At 31.3% G+C, this 24,940-nt stretch overlaps 1 long non-coding RNA gene across 1 annotated transcript; it reads right to left on the bottom strand.

Annotated features, from left to right (window-relative positions):
- Positions 1 to 17,932: 17,932 nt before the first annotated feature.
- LOC144840754 (uncharacterized) lies at positions 17,933 to 19,542 on the bottom strand. The gene is made up of 3 exons (XR_013611951.1): positions 19,499 to 19,542; positions 18,876 to 19,000; positions 17,933 to 18,337 (listed from the first exon to the last, which is right to left on the bottom strand). It is a non-coding gene; the product is annotated as an uncharacterized LOC144840754 (long non-coding RNA).
- Between the last annotated feature and the right edge of the window lie 5,398 nt (positions 19,543 to 24,940).

Here is a 24,940-nt window from a genome sequence, read left to right as displayed (position 1 = left end):
TTTTTTTTAATTACAACATTTGCTAAATTAATGATAGCATAGTCTACGTATTTGATAAGATTTGTTTAGTAACGATGTGATTTCAGTTAAAAGAGAATTGAATTTATGATTAAGTATTGATTTTGTAACGAGTTTGATAATGATTATTTTTGAATTTTGATGATCGATATATTGAGATATTGAAAAGAACGACAATCATTTTGTAACAAATATTTTGTTTAACCTTTGAGTCGTTAATCTCAAGCATTAATTAATTGATATAAGAACAGGAGATTTTCTTAGTACTTTTAATTGTATTTTTTGACATTAAGTACAAAAGTCGAATTTGTCGACCGATTGAAATCGTAATTACCTGTGAATATAAATGCTTAAATCGATAAAGTTGTGATGATAACGATATATTGTGGATAAGTTTGTGTCAACGGGACACACACGTTTGTTTCTTTTAAAGTTTTAAGTGATTAAGTTTGCTATTTTGAGTTAATTATTGATTTTAGGCTAATCAGCCACAGTTTCTTAAGTTTTATGTTTTAATTTGATTGATTTATGTTTGAAGGCCATTAGAACGCGATAAGTCGTCGCGCTATTCATTGTACATATTATTTTTTAAGTTTTGTATCTTTTTTTTAATTTGACCAATTGACGTTTGATTAACGCTCGAGGGAGGAGTAGAGCCAATTACGAGCTATATATTATAAACAACCGGACGGGCAGACTTTAAATAAGTCGCACGAGCGTATCAACTATACAGTATTTACTGTCGGATTATAACGTTAACATAATTTTGCGAGATTATTATAATAGTTGAACTTGAAATTTTATTGTTTGAGTTTGATATCGTTTATTTAGTTTGATTTTGTTTATTTTAAATACATTTTAATTTTTTATTTATCGTAATTTTAGTCAATTCCAAATTGCCCCCTAAAATGGTATCCGAAAAGCTTGATGTTACAAAGTTATGCATAAAACACAAAATTTCAATGACGCCCCTGTCCACAGAATGTGCCCTTATAAAGAAGATAATCCTTTACCAAAGCGAACAAAACGTAATTCTCCATATTACCAAAATGATGCCTTTTACTTTAGATTCCTTGAAAAGAGTTTTATTATTCCTTTGCGACATCCGTCCAGCAGACCAACTGACAAACCTCAAATTAAATACCCTTTTACACATTGGCAGTTATTTATGTTGTTTCGACAAAATGTCCTCCCCCATTATAGACTACATTTGGAAACATAAGAGTACACCAGCCCTACTTGACTTTTCCGCAATCGAACTTTCCATTAATTTAAACGGCATCGCCACTTGTATACCAAACACACATGAATTTCACAGACAACATATTTATTCTATGACCCTCCTGCTCTTAGCAATTACAAAAGATATCAAAGCCCCACAGTGTAAAGCATTTTTTTCAAGAGTCCGACAACAAACAGGCATCATACCCCAAGACGAATTAAAACCTAGCGAACACTCACCATTTGGATATGTTGTAACTAAATATAAGAAAAAACTATATTCGCACATCCGTAACATGCAGTACCTGGAAAATAAATACAAAGATACCCCCTGCCAAATTTGTAAATGTAACCCCGAAATTAAAAACTTTCATACTGATTGTACAATCAACAAATGCTGCGGCACACTTTTTCACCAAAATTGCCAACAAATATCCTTCAACAAGGGATATCAATGCTTGAATTGCGGTATGGTATATTTCAATGAGATCCCTTACACCACTTCCTACATGTTGGACATACCGTGGAGTGAATCCCGTTTTTATCGATTATATAAACCCAACGATTGATTTCAAGTTATCCTTTATAAAAGTTTTTTTTCAATTTCAAATATTTAACAAGAGTTGCCTTCTTGACCGATGTTCTTTAGGGAAACCCAACCGTTGTGATGTCTTTATTTCGGTAATCCGAGTGTAGCATGCCTCCAAAGCAACGGACCCACAATTATGTCGATCTTGAAGAAAACTTTTGTTTTTTTTATACATTTTTTTTCCCAAATTTTTTTTATAAATTCCGGAAATTTTATACCAAATTCATTTTTTTTAAGAGAGAGAAGAGAGAGAGAGTGAACGTGATAAGGTTACACTTCAGAGTCAATGGTTTTGGCTAACTCAATTTTTGCTTATATGTATAATCATGTTTTTTTTCTTTTATATAACTTTAATTTTGCATGCCACTATTATAACCATTTTTATATTTTAAATAGATTAGAAAAAAAAAAGGGAAACAGAGGGATGTAATGTAATGATATACTTTTATAATTAAGAAATCAACCTTTGTATTTGTATTTGTATTTGAGTTCACAAACTTGACCCAGAAAGTCCAGAGGAGAGTTTGTCCAGATGTTTTAAAATGTCCATTTAGTTTATAATAGAATCCCTAAAGAAAACACTTAGCTTAACATTTGACCTATCCCATCGTTAAACCAGGAGAGATTGACACTATTTAAGTACAGATTTGACAGTGTCATCCATCATCGAAATACCTTATTATACCGTTAATCACTCCCACTTAAACACCCCTGGACCAACTTAGAACCAATCGTTACCCTCACAGATTACGTAGTGACATATGTAAATGAACCGAAGCCGATATACTCCCAAGTTTCAGAAGAGCCCAGACACACCTTACAGCCACCTCACAGAGCACACACCTTACAGCCACCTCACAGAGCACACACCTTACAGCCACTTCACGGAACACACACCTTACAGCCACTTTACGGAGCACACACCTTACAGCCAGCATCACTAATCCTCTGTTCCTTAGTCAGTTAGTTAGCTGCATCATTATTATTGTATCAAGTATATTCTGAATAAACAATATATGTTACGACAGCAAAGCGAGTAAAGAGTCTTCCTTACAAAGTACCTCATAACAAAACATTATATTACAGTACATATGTCAAGGAATCCAAATACAGCATTTTAAAGTTCACCTAATGCCCACCATTTTGTTTTCAAAATGGATGCCATAAAATTTACAGATTTTGGTGGCAAAGTGTATGTTTTCAAGGTCAAGAAAATCTAAATACAGCCTTTAGACTGTGGGGCATAGGCCTGAAAGAGGCCTAGAAAGTGGATTTTGCGATCTCCTCCTAGGGATTGGATGATATTTTTTGTATGTATAGTTCATATGTATCTAATTAATAATTCAGTTGAATTTCCTTCCAAAACATACGTATTAAGTGACATTTTAGCTGCAAAAAAAATCGTATTTTAGTAGTATGTAAGAGATTTGGGGAGAACAAAGGAAATCTATTGTATGAGAATTATAGGCTAACAAAGGGTTTGATAATTAAAGTCCTAGGCTAACAAAGGGGTATTTATAGGAGGAGGATAAGTACAGGGAAACAATAAGAAATCTACTTGATTAAAGTTAGGAAAACATGATTCAGAAAGTGAATGTTGTTATGGCGGCATTTACTACTGGTACAGCAAGGCTAAAGCTCTACGACTTATTGGAAAAGTTGCAAGACCGTGTGCAACTACGACACCGATTCTTGTGTATTTACATCTAAAGCTGGAGGATGGCGACCACCACTTTGTGATAATTATGGGGAATTAACCAATAAAATTAGCCCTAACGATAGAAATTATATCTCCACTTTTGTTTCTGGGGGACCAAAACATTATGCTTACATGTTAGTGACCCGGTAAAACGGTCTGTAAGGTAAAGGGTTTTACCGTAAACCATCAAAATTAATCAATTTTAAAACAGTGAGTGAAATGGTACGTGGGTTGGTCCCCAAAAGTTAACCAAATTTGATCCCAACAGAATAACGAGGAAAGCAAAAGTAAAGATTATCGTATCGTGTATAACAAACGAATAATAATCGATGATTTTAAAACAGTTCCATATGGTTATGTAATGTAAGTACCTGTACATGTCTTAACAAATTTCCTAAGTTTTTTGTGTAAACATTTTTGAACATAAAAAAAAAATGTGTAAACATTTTTGAACATTAAAAAAATTGTGTAAATATTTTTTTAACATAAAAAAAAATGTGTAAACTTTTTTGAACAAAAACAATGTGTAAATAATTTGTAAAAAAAAAATGTGTAAACAATTTAAAAAAAAAAAAATTGTAAAATTGTTCATCAAAATAAAAAAAAAATGTGTAAAAATTTGTGTTAGCAATTGAGCATTTTGTATGTAATACTATACGTTTTAAATGAGTTTACTGTATTAAATAAATAAAATAAAATGTATAAATGTTTATCAAAGAAAAAAAAACTATTTTTTTAAAAAGAAAAAAAAATGTATATATTTATATAGCTTTCAATATTTTTTTTGTAATAGTGTTTTTTTTTCTTTTATTTTTTTATTTACAAAAGGTATAATTCTACTGAATAGTAGAATAATCATTTATTTTAATTTTCTTTTTTTTTCACTACATGTATAACAATTGATTTTTTTAGGTAAAAAGAGAAATAAATATTTATATATATATATAGGATTATTACAAATCTAATAATAAAATGGTTCAGCAATACGGTGCAGGGATGGTAAGTAAATCAAGTATTAAATTACTTAATAATCACTAATATTAAAATAAAAAATATATGATGTTTGAATGTGTTACAAATAATTATATAGTTTGTATTTTTATTTATTTATTTATTTATGTTTTATCTTTTCAGAAAAGAGTTCGAGATGAGGATGATAACTATGTTGAAGTTGATACAGAAGAAGATGTCGTTGATCTGAATACTGTTAATATTGAGAATTTGAAGTTATGTTTTCAGCTATTTCTAAAGTTTTACAATCTCACATGAATATCTTAGTAGGTGATGATTTAGTGTTTAACATTATACATATGCCTATGCCTATTGGTGGTGGTCCGTCTTTTAATCATGGAATAGATTTAGTTCACCTAAACATCAGATCATTAATAAGAAGCAAAGAGGATGATGAAAACATATGTTGTGCAAGGGCTTTGGTTGTCGGAATTTCGAGAATTGAAGAGAAAGGTGTTAATATCCAAAGATGGGAACAACTTAGGAAGCCGTCTTATTTCCAAGAGCATGAAGCCAATCAACTAATGTTGAGAGCTGGTGTTAATCGTGGTCTTTCTGGTATTGAGGAACTTAAACGTTTTCAGAGGGTATTGTATGATTACCAAATAGTTGTGATTTCCAAGGACAATCTCCACACAGTGATATTTAGCGGTGAGTACCGAGCAAAGCAAATTTATTTATATCATCATGAAAAAATGCTTATGATAGTTACTTTGTAATGCGTTATTTGTATTCATGTGGTTTTGTTCCAGATGTCATAACTAATGGTGGTAAGATTCTTTCTACTAAAATTAAGGGTACTACTTATCTGAAACAGACGTTTCCTCAGTACCAGTATATTGAAATTTGGGAGCATGAGTGGAACAACATTAAGAAGTCCTTAACCCCTACGGAATTAGCCTTCATATTTGATGTACCTGCTATTCATCCTACACTTAACCCTCGAGAACTTTTTTTGGAGGAGAACCAATGCCACTAGATTGCTTTACCAAGTTCAAGATGATGAACAGATTAGCTATGTTGACTTCACTATAGCCTCTATCTGTACTGCAACAAATACGGAACATATCCGACCGGACATCCTGAAAAGGTTCATACGACCGAGACAGTTGATTTAGAATAGGCGGAATTTGTTTGTGCCTACCGTCGCCCAATCTTGATTTATTTATCGATATTACGACAAGACTGTTTGGGCGACGGAAGCCATCGGTAAAAATGACAGAGAGTCAATGTGAAACGCATAGTAGTACCCTTAATTTTAGTAGAAAGAATCTTACCACCATTAGTTATGACATCTGGAACAAAACCACATGAATACAAATAACGCATTACAAAGTAACTATCATAAGCTTGATAGTTATGAGCAAGGCATGTAATATTATTATGACCGTAAGGATATTTTTTGAATACATACTCACAAAACTGGAAGCATGCGTCATCACCGTAAAATATTTTAGTCTTTTCCCCACAAACATCACATTCTTCGGAATCCACATCACCGGCGATACAGTCTACACAGCATTTCTGTAGAACACAGAGATTTGGAATGTGTTCACCGGTCTCTTGTGTACACTCGAAATCGAAGAAAAAGAACTTCTCCGCCGCATTTTTTCTTTCAATATCATTTTTATAATTCTTTTTATCCTGAAACTTAATCTTCATCATGTAATACAAATGACTACTATCAACTAACAGAACATGTCCTACAAAAATGTTTTGTGCAATCATACACAATACAAAGTTTCTTCTTATCACAAATAGATACTTTTGGACTATCAATTTTATGATTAGCAAAGCATTTGTGATTCTTAAAACAACGTCTACCGTCTTCACAATAAACCGAAGTAGCAGTATCGACAGTAGGAACACAGTCATGGGAACAACAGAGTTCAAAAGTACACTTACATTTGTGATTGAACTTGACCGTATAACATTGAAAGCAAAGATTACAAAAATAGCGAACCTTCAAAAAAGGTGCTACTGAAACAATGACATCATAATGTTTGTCATGATGATATAAATAAATTTGCTTTGCTCGGTACTCACCGCTAAATATCACTGTGTGGAGATTGTCCTTGGAAATCACAACTATTTGGTAATCATACAATACCCTCTGAAAACGTTTAAGTTCCTCAATACCAGAAAGACCACGATTAACACCAGCTCTCAACATTAGTTGATTGGCTTCATGCTCTTGGAAATAAGACGGCTTCCTAAGTTGTTCCCATCTTTGGATATTAACACCTTTCTCTTCAATTCTCGAAATTCCGACAACCAAAGCCCTTGCACAACATATGTTTTCATCATCCTCTTTGCTTCTTATTAATGATCTGACGTTTAGGTGAACTAAATCTATTCCATGATTAAAAGACGGACCACCACCAATAGGCATAGGCATATGTATAATGTTAAACACTAAATCATCACCTACTAAGATATTCATGTGAGATTGTAAAAGTTTAGAAATAGCTGAAAACATAACTTCAAATTCTCAATATTAACAGTTTTCAGATCAACGACATCTTCTTCTGTATCAACTTCAACATAGTTATCATCCTCATCTCGAACTCTTTTCTGAAAAGATAAAACATAAATAAATAAATAAAAATACAAACTATATAATTATTTGTAACACATTTAAACATCATATATTTTTTATTTTAATATTAGTGATTATTAAGTAATTTAATACTTGATTTACTTACCATCCCTGCACCGTATTGCTGAACCATTTTATTATTAGATTTGTAATAATCCTATATATATATATAAATATTTATTTCTCTTTTTACCTAAAAAAATCAATTGTTATACATGTAGTGAAAAAAAAAGAAAATTAAAATAAATGATTAGTAAGTGACTATTCAGTAGAATTATACCTTTTGTAAATAAAAAAATAAAAGAAAAAAAACACTATTACAAAAAAAATATTGAAAGCTATATAAATATATACATTTTTTTTTCTTTTTTAAAAAATAGTTTGACATTTTTTTTTTCTTTGATAAACATTTATACATTTTATTTTATTTATTTAATACAGTAAACTCATTTAAAACGTATAGTATTACATACAAAATGCTCAACTGCTAACACAAATTTTTACACATTTTTTTTTTATTTTGATGAACAATTTTACAATTTTTTTTTTTTTAAATTGTTTACACATTTTTTTTTTACAAATTATTTACACATTGTTTATGTTCAAAAAAGTTTACACATTTTTTTTATGTTCAAAAAATATTTACACAATTTTTTTAATGTTCAAAAATGTTTACACATTTTTTTTTATGTTCAAAAATGTTTACACAAAAAACTTAGGAAATTTGTTAAGACATGTACAGGTACTTACATTACATAACCATATGGAACTGTTCTAAAATCATCGATTATTATTCGTTTGTTATACACGATACGATAATCTTTACTTTTGCTTTCCTCGTTATTCTGTTGGGATCAAATTTGGTTAACTTTTGGGGACCAACCCACGTACCATTTCACTCACTGTTTTAAAATTGATTAATTTTGAAGGTTTACGGTAAAACCCTTTACCTTACAGACCGTTTTACCGGGTCACTAACATGTAAGCATAATGTTTTGGTCCCCCAGAAACAAAAGTGGAGATATAATTTCTATCGTTAGGGCTAATTTTATTGGTTAATTCCCCATAATTATCACAAAGTGGTGGTCGCCATCCTCCAGCTTTAGATGTAAATACACAAGAATCGGTGTCGTAGTACAGCACACGGTCTTGCAACTTTTCCAATAAGTCGTAGAGCTTTAGCCTTGCTGTACCAGTAGTAAATGCCGCCATAACAACATTCACTTTCTTGTTTACCTTTACAAATTGTTGTTCGTCTTATAGTATATATATTTCATTTCTGCTAAATCGTCATTGATAAAGTTCACATCATTTACAATAACTTTTTGGTCCGAAACATTGTCATAAATGTCATTTGCTTCAGAGGTAAATAAAGTTCTTGTCAAATTTTCCCTCTGTCCAAATTTTCCCCAGAAGGAATTTAGCATAAGTTTTGCCAATGATCGGTAGACCAGCATTGTAGGCAATAGAGTCTAGTTTAATATTTTCATTTGTTTCGTAATCTTTAATGTACTTATCTTTCTGCTTATCCGTTAAACACCAATCAGGCCATCCTTTAATTTAAGAAAACTCCGTTGATACCCATCTCCCCGTAAGGCATCTTTCATTTTCATCTTGGTTGCATGAATCCTGACACATATTATCAATACATGTTCGACATAAAGGAAACATAAGTTTTCCATTACTCCTATAAGGAAGAAGAGGGTGAAGCAGCTTTTTTGGAGGACTAACTGTGCATTGAACCAGACCAAAATACTCACGAATATCTGTAGACATATCTTTGAAAGCTAACTTTTCATGATGTCCGGTCGGATATGTTCCGTATTTGTTGCAGTACGGATAAAGGCCAGTGAAGTCAACATAGCTAATCTGCTCATCATCTAACTTGGTAAAACAATCTAGCGGCATTGGTTCTCCCTCCAAAAAAAAGCTTCTCGAGGGTTAAGTGTAGGATGAATAGCAGGTACATCAAATATGACTGCTAATTCCGTAGGGGTTAAGGACTTAATGTTGTTCCACTTATGCTCCTAAATTTCAATATACTAGTACTGAGGAAACGTCTGTTTCAGATAAGAAGATTTTCTCTATGTTTGTAGATATGAATCTGCCTTGCTACATCCAATAAATTCAAATATGAAGTTTGGTTCAAACGAAGCCCCATTAACTTTATATCTACCAAAGCATTTCTCATTACCATTACGGGCGTGATGAATATGGATTCTACGTCGTTTTGATTCATAACTTAACCACTCCATACTACCAAAAGAATGAGTCTACGTAGTTAAGTAATCTGCTGGTGGAAAAGGAGCAATTGTATTCGGCTTCAAAAAGTTCTTGGAAAATACAAAATTACAGGCGGAGGCTTTGGTTATTAAACCGTTAGAAAACGGACGACCCCTTCCTGATCTATACCATTATCAAGAACAGTTACTCGTTTGAATATGTGTCTAAATGATAAACAACAACGCCTAAGAATGTCCAAGTCACTAACGCAATAATCAATTAGCATTTCACCTCGCCTCTGCTCGTACCAAATAAAAAATCATTCCAGGCCGATATAGACATCTTGTCGGGGTCATACATCGAAGCATCGGGATATGGACCTACTATAGTTTGCATTACCAACCGTGTTAAATTTATTTATTTAACTCTTTAATGCCAAAGGTTTTGTTTGTTTTAGGTAGTTTGGCTAAAGCCATCGGTAAAAATGACAGAGTCAATGAAACGAATAGTAGTACCCTTAATTTTAGTAGAAAGAATCTTACCACCATTAGTTATGACATCTGGAACAAAACCACATGAATACAAATAATGCATTACAAAGTAACTATCATAAGCTTGATTATTATGAGCAAGGCATGTAATATTATGACCGTAGGGATATTTTTTGAATACATATTCACAGAACTGGAAGCATGCGTCATCACCGTAAAATATTGTAGTCTTTTCCCCACAAACATCACATTCTTCGGGAAAAAAACAGATCCATTACATACATTCCCGCCTGAATTATAATCCGCTTTTTGTTTCAACAAGGGGGGCTCCAGACTGTATACCTTTGACCAATCAAATCACGCAAATGCTAGCAAATAATCGCTCCTTATTATAACTCCCTCTTTTATATTATCCTATATTGTCAACAACAAAAAACAAAGCACTCGTTGTGAGTATTATCAGTAATTGTAAAACACCTGTGATACACTCTATACAAAGCCTCCACTTTGTTAAAACTATACATTCTATTGTTAATTAATTAAAATTAGATTTCTATTGTCATGACGACCATCATTCTACGAAAACACCTGTATCATCCAATTAATACCCATTTGTTTTCCTAACTTTAATCAAATAGATTTCTTATTATTTCCCTGTACTTATCCTCCTCCTATAAATACCCCTTTGTTAGCCTAGGACTTTAAGTAGCAAACCCTTTGTTTTCCTATAATTCTTATACAATAGATTTCCTTTGTTAGCCTAGGCTTGTTACAAGCAAAAAATCGCTCCTTAATTATAACCCCCTCTTTTATATTATGATTAAATCCTATTGTAAAAAAAACAAAGCATTCGTTGTGAGTATTGTCAGTAATTGTAAAGCACCTGTGATATACTCTATACAAAGCCTCCACCTTGTTAAAACTATACATTCTATTGTTAATTAATTAAAATTAGATTTCTATTGTCATTACCACCATCATTCTACGAAAACACCTGTATAATCCAATTAATACCCATTTGTTTTCCTAACTTTAATCAAGTAGATTTCTTATTGTTTCCCTGTACTTATCCTCCTCTTATAGATACCCTTTTGTTAGCCTAGGACTTTAAGTAGCAAACCCTTTGTTTTCCTATAATTCTTATACAATAGATTTTCTTTGTTAGCCTCAAAGCTCTTGGTTAGATTTCTATTGTCATGGCCCCCATCATTCTACAAACACACCTGTATAATCCAATTAATACCCATTTGTTTTCCTAACTTTAATCAAGTAGATTTCTTATTGTTTCCCTGTACTTATCCTCCTCCTATAAATACCCCTTTGTTAGCCTAGGACTTTAATTATCAAACCCTTTGTTAGCCTAGGATTTTAATTAGCAAACCCTTTGTTTTCCTATAATTCTTATACAATAGATTTCCTTTGTTCTCCCCAAATCTCTTACATACTACTTATTTTGTACATAAGGAAATAGGGTGTGTAGAAAGCGACGACCTCGAATTGGACGACCCCAACGACCCGGGCGACCTCGAATTGGACGACCTAGAATTGGACGACCCATAACACGAAACCGACGACCCCTACAGCCTAGCCTAGCCTAGGCCTAAGTGTGGTATAACATCCCGAAGCCGAACATAGCCAAAGATCTTTAAACCATACCTTATATAATAATCGCAAGCAAGCAATTGATTCAGTGTGGCCAGCGATCGAAATCAAATTATGCTAGGTGGCAGCACAAAATTATGCCAGATTATGCCAGGCACAATTAAGGCCAAAATAGCACAAAACCAATGTATTAGAGGGCGGTGTATGGATATGTTTTATGTACCACAAAGGTTGGAAGCCAAAAAAAAAAAAAAAAAAAAAAAAAAAAGGTCTTCATGTTTTTGGCTAAATTATGCCAGATTTTTACAAAAATATGCCAGATTTTTTCGAAAATATGCCAAATTATATGCCAATTCGCTGTAAAAATGCTTTTTTCAAATTATGCCAGATTTTCTAAAATTATGCCTAGCATAAATGCTAGATGCCAGATGGGTCAAAATTATGCCAGACGGCATAATTATGCCAGATTTGGCCACTATGAATTGATTGAAAAAATACAGAAATATCGCCATTTGATACTGAATGTGTCGACACGAACAAACGAACAGATATGGAACGCCAACGCCGCCGCTGAAAAAGGGGCCGTTTTGACCTGGTTTGCCATGTTTATGATATTTCGTGTGCTAATCGAGTCGAATGCAGTTTTAATGATGCACTCTTGGCGTTCCATATCTGTTCGTATCGACACATTCAGTATCAAATGGCGATATTTCTGTATTTTTTCAATCAATTGTTTGCTTGCGAGTATTATATAAGGTATGGTTTAAAGATCTTTGGCTATGTTCGGCTTCGGGATGTTATACCACACTTGGGCCTAGGCTAGGCTAGGCTATAAGGGTCGTCGGTTTCGTGTTATGGGTCGTCCAATTCTAGGTCGTCCAATTCGAGGTCGCCCGGGTCGTTGGAGTCGTCCAATTCGAGGTCGTCGCTTTCTACACACCCTAAGGAAATACGAGTGTTGACAATGTGCGAGGCATGCGCGGCACGCCAAATATTTGTGCGAGGCATTATTTTATCATTTCCAAAAATGTGAGGCATATATTTAACAGTTTCAAAAAGGTGCGAGGCATATCTTAACGTGCTATTATGCTATATTTTAGGCATAATAATCAATTATTTATATAATAATATATATATAGGCCTAGCGTATCTAAATAGATTCAATACACTCAAAATGTTTATTTTTATGTAACGATTGTTTTTTTCATTCAAGTCATATCGTGTCAAATTTTACTTTTACAAAAGTGCCCAAACTGTTCAAAAGTTGTGCATCCGTAATTCGGTATGCGCCATATTTTAAAAATCTTCAACTTTCGATAAACAATAATTGTTATAGCGACACTTATCATCAAATGACTGCCATGTTTGTTGGCATTTCGAGCGTGTTCACTTTACAATTAATTTAACATGTCTCTCGAACATAACAGAGTGAAAATAATATTTTGTCACACCCCTGCGCCTCGATCCGGTAGACCCGAGAGATGGAAAATCCCTCTTTACTATTTAGCAAGTAGCGGCGGAGTGATTCTGCCCTGAGAGGATTTGGCGATTCCCCTCCTATATAGCACGTGGTTTCAGCAGCTTCTCTCTGAGCGGCGTGCCAAAGACATTTTTGACATTCCATTCTCTAGGAAATCAACACGTGTACCTCTCTCGCAAATAAAATGAACAGCGATGGCCAGGACAAGTTCAATAACTGGCGGTGAATAAAAGTAACTGATATGCCGATCAAATAACATGCCGCAAAGAAAAAAAATTGCGAGAGAATTCTGGAGCGCGTGTGAGAAAGACTTACGTCCGACAATCGTAATACTAGGCCTAAAATTAAACTTTAGCTAATATGCTTATCCCTAACCTAGAGGCCTATGCAGAAAATAATTTAATCAATTTTTATATAATAATAATTGGTGTAATATTTTAATATTGATACACTATTCCTGTTTTAGTAGGCTAGGCATATTACGATTTTTATTTATTGTTGTCCATGTACGTACTAATAAACCTGGCGCTAGTTTCCTTCGCTTGTATTTGTACTCCAAATTTGATAACTAGCTTTATCGTGTGAATACCACACATTAGAAGTATACCTCATGAGTGCTTTAATGAAAGAATCACATAAAAAGTAACAAATAAATCCTTAAATTGATGATTTTACAGGCGTGTTCCTCGCACACTGTTCGCGAATTTCACGCATGTTCAATATTTTTGTTTCTACGATAATAGAGGACTAAAACTCAGTGGAATCCGTCAATTTCTCATGCATTTATTGGTAAAAAACGTTTTATTTCAATATATTTGTTAATCTGTCAATAAAAATACTGTAATAATGTTACTGCTGATAGGCCTACTGTTCTGTTTTCAAAGAATAATAGGCCTAATCGATCCTAAATCAACATCACTACCTAGTAGTCAGGGTCCTCGTGTATTTCTGTAGGATTTTAATGCCCAAAGTGAGATTTCACTTGATTTCACTTTATTATGGTGCTAGGATACCAAAAATGCTAGGTAACAAATTTTCACGATCCCGTAACCATGGTTACAGCCCCAATTTCAAAATGGCGACCAAATGGCCATATCTCCATAACCCTTTGGTCTATTGACAAGATATTGGTATCAAAATACTCGGAATATATATATTTATATTCGTTGTAATAGAACATTTTTACTAAATGCAACCGGAAATGATATTTTTCTGTACTATTGACCCTTGACCTTGACTTGTACTGTATCTTAAAAACGGCAGGTCATATACATTTAAAAATGGTCTCAAATTGCTCAGACCTTATATATTTATATTTATTGTAATGCAATATTTTGTTAAAAAATGTCCGGAAGCAAAGTTATTGACCTTTGACATAAAGAATAGCTTGCAAGGATTTTTATTCAGTAGTCTCTGGTAATATCTCCATAACCCTTTGGTCTATTGACAATATATTGGTATCAAAATACTCGGAATAAATATATTTATATTCGTTGTAATAGAACATTTTTACTAACCGGAAATGCTATTTTTCTGCACTATTGACCCTGACCTTGACTTGCACTGTATCTAAAAAACGGCTGATTATAGAAATTTAAAAATGGTCTCAAATTGCTTAGACCATACATATTTATATTTATTTTAATGCGACATTTTGTTAGAAAATGACCGGAAAATCACATCTATTTGAGCATGTATCGGCAATGTGGTAGGAGATTAAAAATGAGTTTATACATTATTATTATTATCATTCGAATATTTAATTTCTAATTCACATATTTAGTTTTTATATATATTAGTATATACTTTATAGTGTAAGTAAACACATTTATCTATGTAAACAACTTTGGACAATAGTTAAAATTTAAGCAGAAATTCATTGCACTGTAGTCATTTTTCTCCCATCCACTTCACTAAAATGACGTAGTGAAATTGATTCTTCCTGCACTTTTCCTGAAATGTTAATTGCTATACTTTTTACATTTTTCCTGATAAGAAACTGGAGCTCCAAAATTGGATTAAAACATCTTTAATTACATCAATACCATGCATTTATTGTGTCAGCAATCACTCAATGAGTGAGAGTGGTTGATATTCAACTTTTGTACCTTTAATGCATTTTCATATATGGAGGTTTCTCATACATTGAACAGCTGCCGGCCATACATTATTACGTAGTTATAGACGTTCCTTGGTTTTCTTCCTAGATGTTTCGAGATATGAGAAGCAATCTTTCAATGCTAACATTGACTGCCATTTTGTGAGTCATATCGCCAAGCCAAGGAATCTATTTAATGAGTGAGATTGTTAGAAGTGACCAAGAGGTTTTTGATGTTTACAGCATTTTATGATTTTATCTCCCTCCTTTAAGCTACTAAATGTTTTCAGGGAGTCCACAACCAGACTTTACTCACAAATTTCAAAAAGCTTCAACTCCTATTTTTTTTATAATCTCTGTTTAAGATATATTTCTTGACTTCTTTTGAAATTATTACTAAGACAATGTTAAAAAAAGTGTTATTGTTTGTTATGAATGTATTTTGATGAAATCTTGATAAATTTGTGTGTTTTGAGTTCGATGGGATATCTAGTTCGATTTCCTCATCTTAAGTAGTGCCAACAAGACCACCAACCCATTTTAACTGTTTTCCTTCTGTTCTAGAGCCTGATCCGGGAAAAAGAGCACTATTTAAATACAATTTTTTTTTCTTTACATTCAAATGAATTACAACCTTTTATTCACTGTTATTGGGTCATCTACATCAACCCAAGCTGCATATAAATGAAAACCAGTTATGGGCAAAACAAACCTGCAAGATATCTTCCTAATAAAATAGGTTATAATTACCATCAAATCTCATTCTGACATTTACTACTTTTAGCCAAATCAGAAATCTTCAATTAATACATTTATAGAGGTTCAAAGTGGCAATTGAAAACAATATTTGAAAATGCGAGTTTAGAAAAGAACTGAATAATAATAATAATTATCCTAAGTGAACGTCAGGCTAGTGATCTGGAGGTTGTTGGAGTCCCACATTACTTAAGTATTAATTATTATTCTTAGTAAAAGTGAAAATTACGTCAGAGTAGGGCAAAAAAATCTGACCAATATTTATCCATCCTTGTAATGTAAAAGCTATTCTCTATGTCAATGGTGAATAACTTTACTTCCGGTCATTTTCTTACAAAATATTGCATTACAATAAATATAAATATGTATGGTCTGAGCAATTTGAGACCATTTTTAAATTTCCATGACCAGCCGTTTTTTAGATACAGTGCGAGTCAAGGTCAAGGGTCACTAGTAAAGAAAAATTGCATTTCCGGTTACATTTAGTCAAAATGGTCTATTAGAACAAATATAAATATATTTATTCCGAGTATTTTGATACCAATATCTTGTCAATAGACCAAAGGGTTATGGAGATATGACCAGAGACTACTGAATAAAAGTCCTTGTAAGCTATATATATGTCAAAGGTCAATAACTTTGCTTCCGGACATTTTTTACCAAAATATTGCATTACAATAAATATAAATATATAAGGTCTGAGCAATTTGAGACCATTTTTAAATTTTTATGACCAGCAGTTTTTAAGATACAGTACAAGTCAAGGTCAAGGGTCAATAGTACAGAAAAATAGCATTTCCGGTTGCATTTAGTAAAAATGTTCTATTACAACGAATATAAATATATATATTCCGAGTATTTTGATACCAATATCTTGTCGAAAGACCAAACCCAGTGGGCAAAAATTGGTTGAATTAACGTTAATTCAACGTTATCTGCAAACGTTGAAATAACGTTGAAAAAGTGGTTGAAAATGAAAGTTTGCCTCAACGTAAATGTCAACGTTGAATCAACAGAGAAATTATCAACATTGAAACAACGTTAAAATAGGTAACATTGAAATAACGTTGAAAAACTGGTTGAAAATGAAAGTTTGCCTCAACGTAAATGTCAACGTTGAATCAACATAGAAATTATCAACGTTGAAACAATGTTAAAATAAGTAACGTTGAAATAACGTTGAAAAAATGGTTGAAAATGAAAGTTTGCCTCAACTTAAATGTCAACGTTGAATCAACATAGAAATTATCAACGTTGAAACAACGTTAAAATAGGTAACGTTGAAATAACGTTGAAAAAATGGTTGAAAATGAAAGTTTGCCTCAACGTAAATGTCAACGTTGAATCAACATAGAAATTATTAACGTTGAAACAACGTTAAAATAGGTAACGTTGAAATAACGTTGAAAAAATGGTTGAAAATGAAAGTTTGCCTCAACGTAAATGTCAACGTTGAATCAACATAGAAATTATCAACGTTGAAACAACGTTAAAATATGTAACGTTGAAATAACGTTGAAAAAATGGTTGAAAATGAAGTTTGCCTCAACAAAAATGTCAACGTTGATTCAACATAGATTATCAACGTTGAAACAACGTCAAAATGTCTACGTTGAAATTATCAATGTTGATTCAATGTTGAAATTATTAACGTTGAAACAACGTAATAATTAAGTTGAAATTAAAATTTGCATCAACGTAAATTTAGATAAAACATAGATTTAACGTTGAAATTATCAACGTTGATTCAATGTTGAAATATTAAAGTTAATTCAACATTATCCGCAAACGTTGAAATAACGCTGAAAAACTATTGAATTAAAGTTTAAATTTAAAAAAATATCAACGTTGATCCATTGTAGAGTAATCAACCAAATTCAAGGTAGAAAAAATAACGTTTAATCAACGTATACAGATCAACGTTGATTCAGTGTAAACACATTTTTACCATTGATTCAACATAGAAATTATCAACAATAATTTAACATAGCAATGGTTTAGTTAATAGAAGAACAGCTTATAGTAACAGCTGAAATCTGGCATATTTTCAATGGTAATTGATTTGTTGAATTACTATATCCAATTTGAATCAACGGTTTTAAAGTAGTTGGTAGTAAAGTATACTGTTACGTCCCAAAATCCATCAATAGAGACATTTTATAAATACTGTATATCTTACTAATCTTTAATTTCTATAAAAACATAAAATAACATTTAATCAGGTGTTATCAAATCATCAGGCAAAATCCAAGCAACAATCAAATAATGTACATCCTCACTGACAGTTCTCAGGTACTAATAACCAGTTTGTAATATGTTTTCCAACTAACATGATTGAATAACTATAAATATTGGCTGATTACAGTAAAACACAATAAATACAACACACGTCACAGGTGCCTTGTGCTAATGTTGCAGAAGTCCAAATGAAATGGCAATAATACAATACTGTAATTGCATTGTTCCGATTAGTCAATAAACAGTTGCCTCGATTCCTGTGTTGACATTGTCCTATGCTTTCCAAAAGTGTATAATATCATTTTTCCAAACCTGAAACAAATTCAATCAAGTTACTGTAGTTTTAAACAAAAATAATACAGTAAAAAATTAATTGAAAGATTTATTGTCCCCAAAAAACATGAACAATGAAGATTAATACAATCATACTTTGAATACCTTGCCATTTTTCAATTTTAACAAAGATATTCACTTGCCGTAGAAAATAAACAAAAACAATAAAGATTTCACTTAACAAAAATACAAAATAAACAGTATATTTAACCAAAAACCAATTGTTTGTTTTAATTTTTCAGGTACAAATGCATTTTTTAAAATCTAATTTTTGGTCAAAGTGAACAACTCTATAGTGACGGCATATTCAACAAAACATTAAAAAAAAAATTGTTCAGTTCAATTATATCTTTAACACATTGTTCAAAAATCATACTGTACATAAACAAAAATTCAATTCAGAACATCATTTCACACTTACACGTAAAATATGCAATCAATTCAATTTATGTAAATAATATTGGAACACTGTATTAATATTTATTCAATATTAAAGTTAAGAACTATAAATACCAACCTTTTGTATATAAAAATATTGATCATCCATTAGATTTTTCTCGTTTGATTCACATAGAAAAGATTATACATGTACTTCATTATTTTGTACTCTAGCTAGGCATAGGCCTTAGCTAGGCCTACAATCTGAAATAAAGAAAGCGAGTGAGTTTAAACAAATAGCCGTCCTAGGCTAGCATGTGTTTGTATACTATTAATACTAATAATAGCATTAGCAGCTACTGTAGACAGCCTAGCAAAAAGCTAGCTAGGCCAACTAGGCCCTAATTATATATTATAATGTTATATTTATGTATACTTTTGGATAAATAAAGAAAGAATTGAACTAAGGCCTAATACATACCATTTTATAACCATAATAAGTACAGTACTGTAGTTATCCTTGGCAAGGCAAATGTTTGCCCTTGACAGGCATGATACTAAATGCTCATACTAGGCCTAGGCCTAGTGAGTGAATTCAGTTCATCAGCAGTTTGGCAGCCTGCCTAGCCTACTACTATAGCCTAGCTATGCATGTGTGGCCTACTAGTACTAGACTAGAGGCTAGCTATTGATAAGGGTAAAATAGTCAAGCTCTAAGCTTATAAATTAGTAGATTACAAATAAAAAAGATTGTTTTCCTACCTGAAAACATACTTATTTGACAATTTCAATGATGAGCCTTTTTTTCTAGCCTACGTCGAAGTACAGTAACTGAAATTACTGACTGATGATACTGACACCAGTTTCAAAATTTTATCAAAACGAAACTAACCAATGACAAGCTCGTATCTAATGAAATTTGATCTTGCATGACAGGATCATTCAATTTTCAACACAACTTCTAGCTAGAACATTTTTGTATTATACAGAGACAATAATATTTGCCAATCTAAAATTCCTAAATAATCAAGCTACATCATACATTTATTGTTTTACAATAAAGGATGATAAAAAAAACGCCAACTGAAATCTAATGTTAATTTAACGTTGAAACATCAATGGCAACGCACTTAAACACATATTATTTAATATTAACGTTAAAAACATGTCATTTTAACCAAAGAATTAAATAGAATTTAACTTTAATTTAACGTTTAATTAACATTGAAAAACAAAAATAATAATTGTTTGAAAAAACAACATAATTTCAACAGTTTTCAACGTTGAAAACATGTCATTTGAAAATGACAACTGGATTTCAACGTTAAAATAACGTTGGAATAACATTGAAAAACAAAAATAATAATTGTTTGAAAAAAATTACTAGTTAGAAATACAATGTTATTTCAACGTTGGATCAACATTGATAAATTAACGTAAATTACTAGTTGAAAATACAATGTTATTTCAACGTTGGATCAACATTGATAAATTAACGTAAATTACTAATTAGAAAGACAATGTTATTTCAACGTTGGATCAACATTGATAAATTAACGTAAATTTCTAGTTAAAAATACAATGTTATTTCAACGTTGGATCAACATTGATAAATTAACGTAAATTTCTAGTTAAAAATACAATGTTATTTCAACGTTGGATCAACATTGATAAATTAACGTAAATTACTAGTTAGAAAGACAATTGTATTATAACGTTGGATCAACATTGATAAATTAACGTAAATTACTAGTTGAAAATACAATGTTATTTCAACGTAGGATCAACATTGATAAATTAACGTAAATTACTAATTAGAAAGACAATGTTATTTCAACGTTGGATCAACATTGATAAATTAACGTAAATTTCTAGTTAAAAATACAATGTTATTTCAACGTTGGATCAACATTGATAAATTAACGTAAATTTCTAGTTAAAAATACAATGTTATTTCAACGTTGGATCAACATTGATAAATTAACGTAAATTACTAGTTAGAAAGACAATGTTATTTCAACGTTGGATCAACATTAATAAATTAACGTAAATTTCTAGTTAAAAATACAATGTTATTTCAACGTTGGATCAACATTGATAAATTAACGTAAATTACTAGTTAAAAATACAATGTTATTTCAACGTTGGATCAACATTGATAAATTAACGCAAATTACTAGTTAAAAACACAATGTTATTTCAACGTTGGATCAACATTGATAAATTAACGTAAATTTCTTGTTAAAAATACAATGTTATTTCAACGTTGGATCAATATTGATATATTAACGTAAATTTATAGTTATAAAGACAATGTTATTTCAACGTTGTATCAACATTGATAAATTAACGTAAATTACTAGTTAAAAATACAATGTTATTTCAACGTTGGATCAACATTGATAAATTAACGTAAATTACTAGTTAGAAAGACAATGTTATTTCAACGTTGGATCAACATTAATAAATTAACGTAAATTTCTAGTTAAAAATACAATGTTATTTCAACGTTGGATCAACATTAATAAATCAACGTAAATTACTAGTTAAAAATACAATGTGATTTCAACATTGGATCAACATTGATAAACATAACGTAAATTACTAGTTAAAAATACAATGTTATTTCAACGTTGGATCAACATTGATAAATTAACGTAAATTACTAGTTAGAAAGACAATGTTATTTCAACGTTGGATCAACATTGATAAATTAAAGTAAATTTCTAGTTAAAAATACAATGTTATTTCAACGTTGGATCAACATTGATAAATTAACGTAAATTACTAGTTAGAAAGACAATGTTATTTTAACGTTGGATCAACATTGATAAATTAACGTATATTTCTTGTTAAAAATACAATGTTATTTCAACGTTGGATCAACATTGATAAATTAACGTAAATTTCTAGTTAAAAATACAATGTTATTTCAACATTGGATCAACATTGATAAATTAACGTAAATTACTAGTTAAAAATACAATGTGATTTTAACGTTGGATCAACATTGATAAATTAACGTAAATTACTAGTTAAAAATACAATGTTATTTCAACGTTGGATCAACATTGATAAATTAACGTAAATTACTAGTTAGAAAGACAATGTTATTTCAACGTTGGATCAACATTGATAAATTAAAGTAAATTTCTAGTTAAAAATACAATGTTATTTCAACGTTGGATCAACATTGATAAATTAACGTATATTTCTTGTTAAAAATACAATGTTATTTCAACGTTGGATCAACATTGATAAATTAACGTAAATTTCTAGTTAAAAATACAATGTTATTTCAACATTGGATCAACATTGATAAATTAACGTAAATTACTAGTTAAAAATACAATGTGATTTTAACGTTGGATCAACATTGATAAATTAACGTAAATTACTAGTTAGAAAGACAATGTGATTTTAACGTTGGATCAACATTGATAAATTAACTTAAATTACTAGTTAGAAAGACAATGTTATTTCAATGTTGGATCAACATTGATAAATTAACGTAAATTACTAGTTAAAAATACAATGTGATTTTAACGTTGGATCAACATTGATAAATTAACGTAAATTACTAGTTAGAAGGACAATGTTATTTTAACGTTGGATCAACATTGATAATAAAACGTAAATGACTAGTTAGAAGGACGATGTTATTTCAACGTTGGATCAACATTGATAATAAAACGTAAATTTCTAGTTAAAAATACAATGTTATTTCAACGTTGGATCAACATTGATAAATTAACGTAAATTTCTAGTTTAAAATACAATGTTATTTCAACGTTGGATCAACATTGATAAATTAACGTAAATTTCTAGTTAGAAATACAATGTTATTTCAACGTTGGATCAACATTGATAAATTAACGTAAATTACTAGTTAGAAAGACAATGTTATTTCAATGTTGGATCAACATTGATAAATTAACGTAAATTACTAGTTAGAAGGACAATGTTATTTTAACGTTGGATCAACATTGATAAATTAACGTAAATTTCTAGTTAAAAATACAATGTTATTTCAACGTTGGATCAACATTTATAAATTAACGTAAAACATTTGTTAGAAAAACAATGTTATTTCAACGTTGGATCAACATTGATAAATTAACGTAAAACATCTGTTAGGAAGACGATGTTATTTCAACGTTAAATCTCTTCATTTTGAAATTGGGGCCGTTACCATGGTTACTGGATCGTGAAAATTTGTTACCTAACATTTTTGGTATCCTAGCACCATAATAAAGTGAAATCAAGTGAAATCTCACTTTGGGCATTAAAATCCTACGGAACCCCTATTTTCATACATGAGGAACCTGACTATAGCCTAGACCTAGACATCCTACTAAGGATATTATGATGAATTGTTCTATTTTATTCTTTAAAAGGTTAACGAAACCGTGTACAGTATCAACAGTAACATTTTTCCTTACTGACTTACAAAATCTTCACCAAATAATGCGTTAAATATATAGATTCCACAGAGTTTTTAGCCCTCTAATTAATTTTGCTCTTTTGACGTTCCATAGAAACCAAAATATTGAACATTGAGTGTGCGAAATTCTCGAACAGTGATGCGAGAAAAACGTCTGTAAAATCACCAATTTAATGGATTTATTCTTCATTAAAGTAGGCCTACTAATTCTAAGGTGTGGTATTCACGATAAAGCATGGTTAACAAATTTCGAGTTAAAATACAAGGCAGGTGCAAAAGGGAACTAGCCTACTAGCGGGCCGCGTATTTTGTTTTTCCAGGACGAACGTGGGCAGAAATCATGAATAATTCATTACCTTAATTATTTTCTATTATAAAGAATTGGAAGATAGCTGATCTACTTCCTAAATATACTAAACCTAACCCTCTAAATAATCTCTCTCAATTATTAAAAAAAACATGTTCATGAAAGACCTCGAACCGAGGGCTCCAGCGTAATAGGTTAAAGCCTTTACCACTAGACCAAACATTTCGGTTGGCAATCACTGTTTACACTAATTATTTAATCTCTCTGCATCAGAGCCATATATATAAAGAGTTACGACATTGAAAATTAGAAGCCATTTTTGTGTCAAAGAATTCGCACGCTGAGGGCGCGCGCGTCTCTTTTGTATAGCGTTTTCCTATAGTTCATGCATTATTTTTAGATTTTTTTGTCTATGAAATAACGCTTATATTCCGTTTTTATTTTAGTAATTAATTTTATTAATGGTATTAATTTGGTAACATATATATATTGTGTCTATAATAACAAAAGAATAAATGCTAGGGCCTACATGCAAGTCAGGATACATAAAAGCATGAACCAATACAAAAAACACACAAATTCACCCCTCTTTTTATACAGTATATGGCTCTCTGTGTGTTTTTGACACAAACTTTCAGAGACTCGTTCATCATTTCATTTGTAATAATTTGCCTTTATTATTTTAATATTGTTCATACCCTATTCAATATATTAACAAATATATCCACGACACTTTATTATTTTATTAGTCATCAAAGCATGCATTATGAATTGAAAATATTACATAATTGTTATTAATAGGACGTAGTTATGGGATGTTTCGTTCCAAAATCAATCAATCGAACTTTATAATGTACTACCGCACGCGCGCGCAATATTCTTTGCCGCAAGTACTTCTGTACGCTGTGCACATCGATATTTCACCGTAAAATGTGCAATTACATTTTTTTAAATATAAGAAAAAGTTTAAAGTATTTTCTTGCTCCTATGCTTTACATGCATTAACGGAGACAAGTTTGACACAAATTGATCTGCATATCACGTGACTATAATCCAATGTCGTAACTCTTTATATATATGGCTCTGCTCTGCATGCTTATATAGCGCCCTCTATAATGTTCCCTATTATGTCATAATTAATCATGAATTATTCATGATTTCTGCCCACGTTCGTCCTGGAAAAAAAATTACGCTAGCGGGCCTAGGCCTAGACTACTTCAATTTCGGTGATTTCCTGCCTCGCAATTTTGAGAAATGATAAAATGATGCCTCGCATTTTTTGATGATGGTAAAACGATGCCTAAATAATAATAAATTTGTGACTTGCCGCGCATGCCTCGCACTTTGTTACTACCCAGAAATACATAAGAAATAGCGCCCTCTGTTGACGTAAATTGCAATTTTAATTGCAAGTTGCTGTATCAGATGGACTGTATAAGCGTTTTTTGCTGAA

This window comes from Antedon bifida, chromosome 4, assembly GCF_963402885.1.
Source record: "Antedon bifida chromosome 4, ecAntBifi1.1, whole genome shotgun sequence".
Classification (NCBI taxonomy): domain Eukaryota; kingdom Metazoa; phylum Echinodermata; class Crinoidea; order Comatulida; family Antedonidae; genus Antedon; species Antedon bifida.
This window is presented reverse-complemented; position numbering and strand designations above follow the sequence as displayed.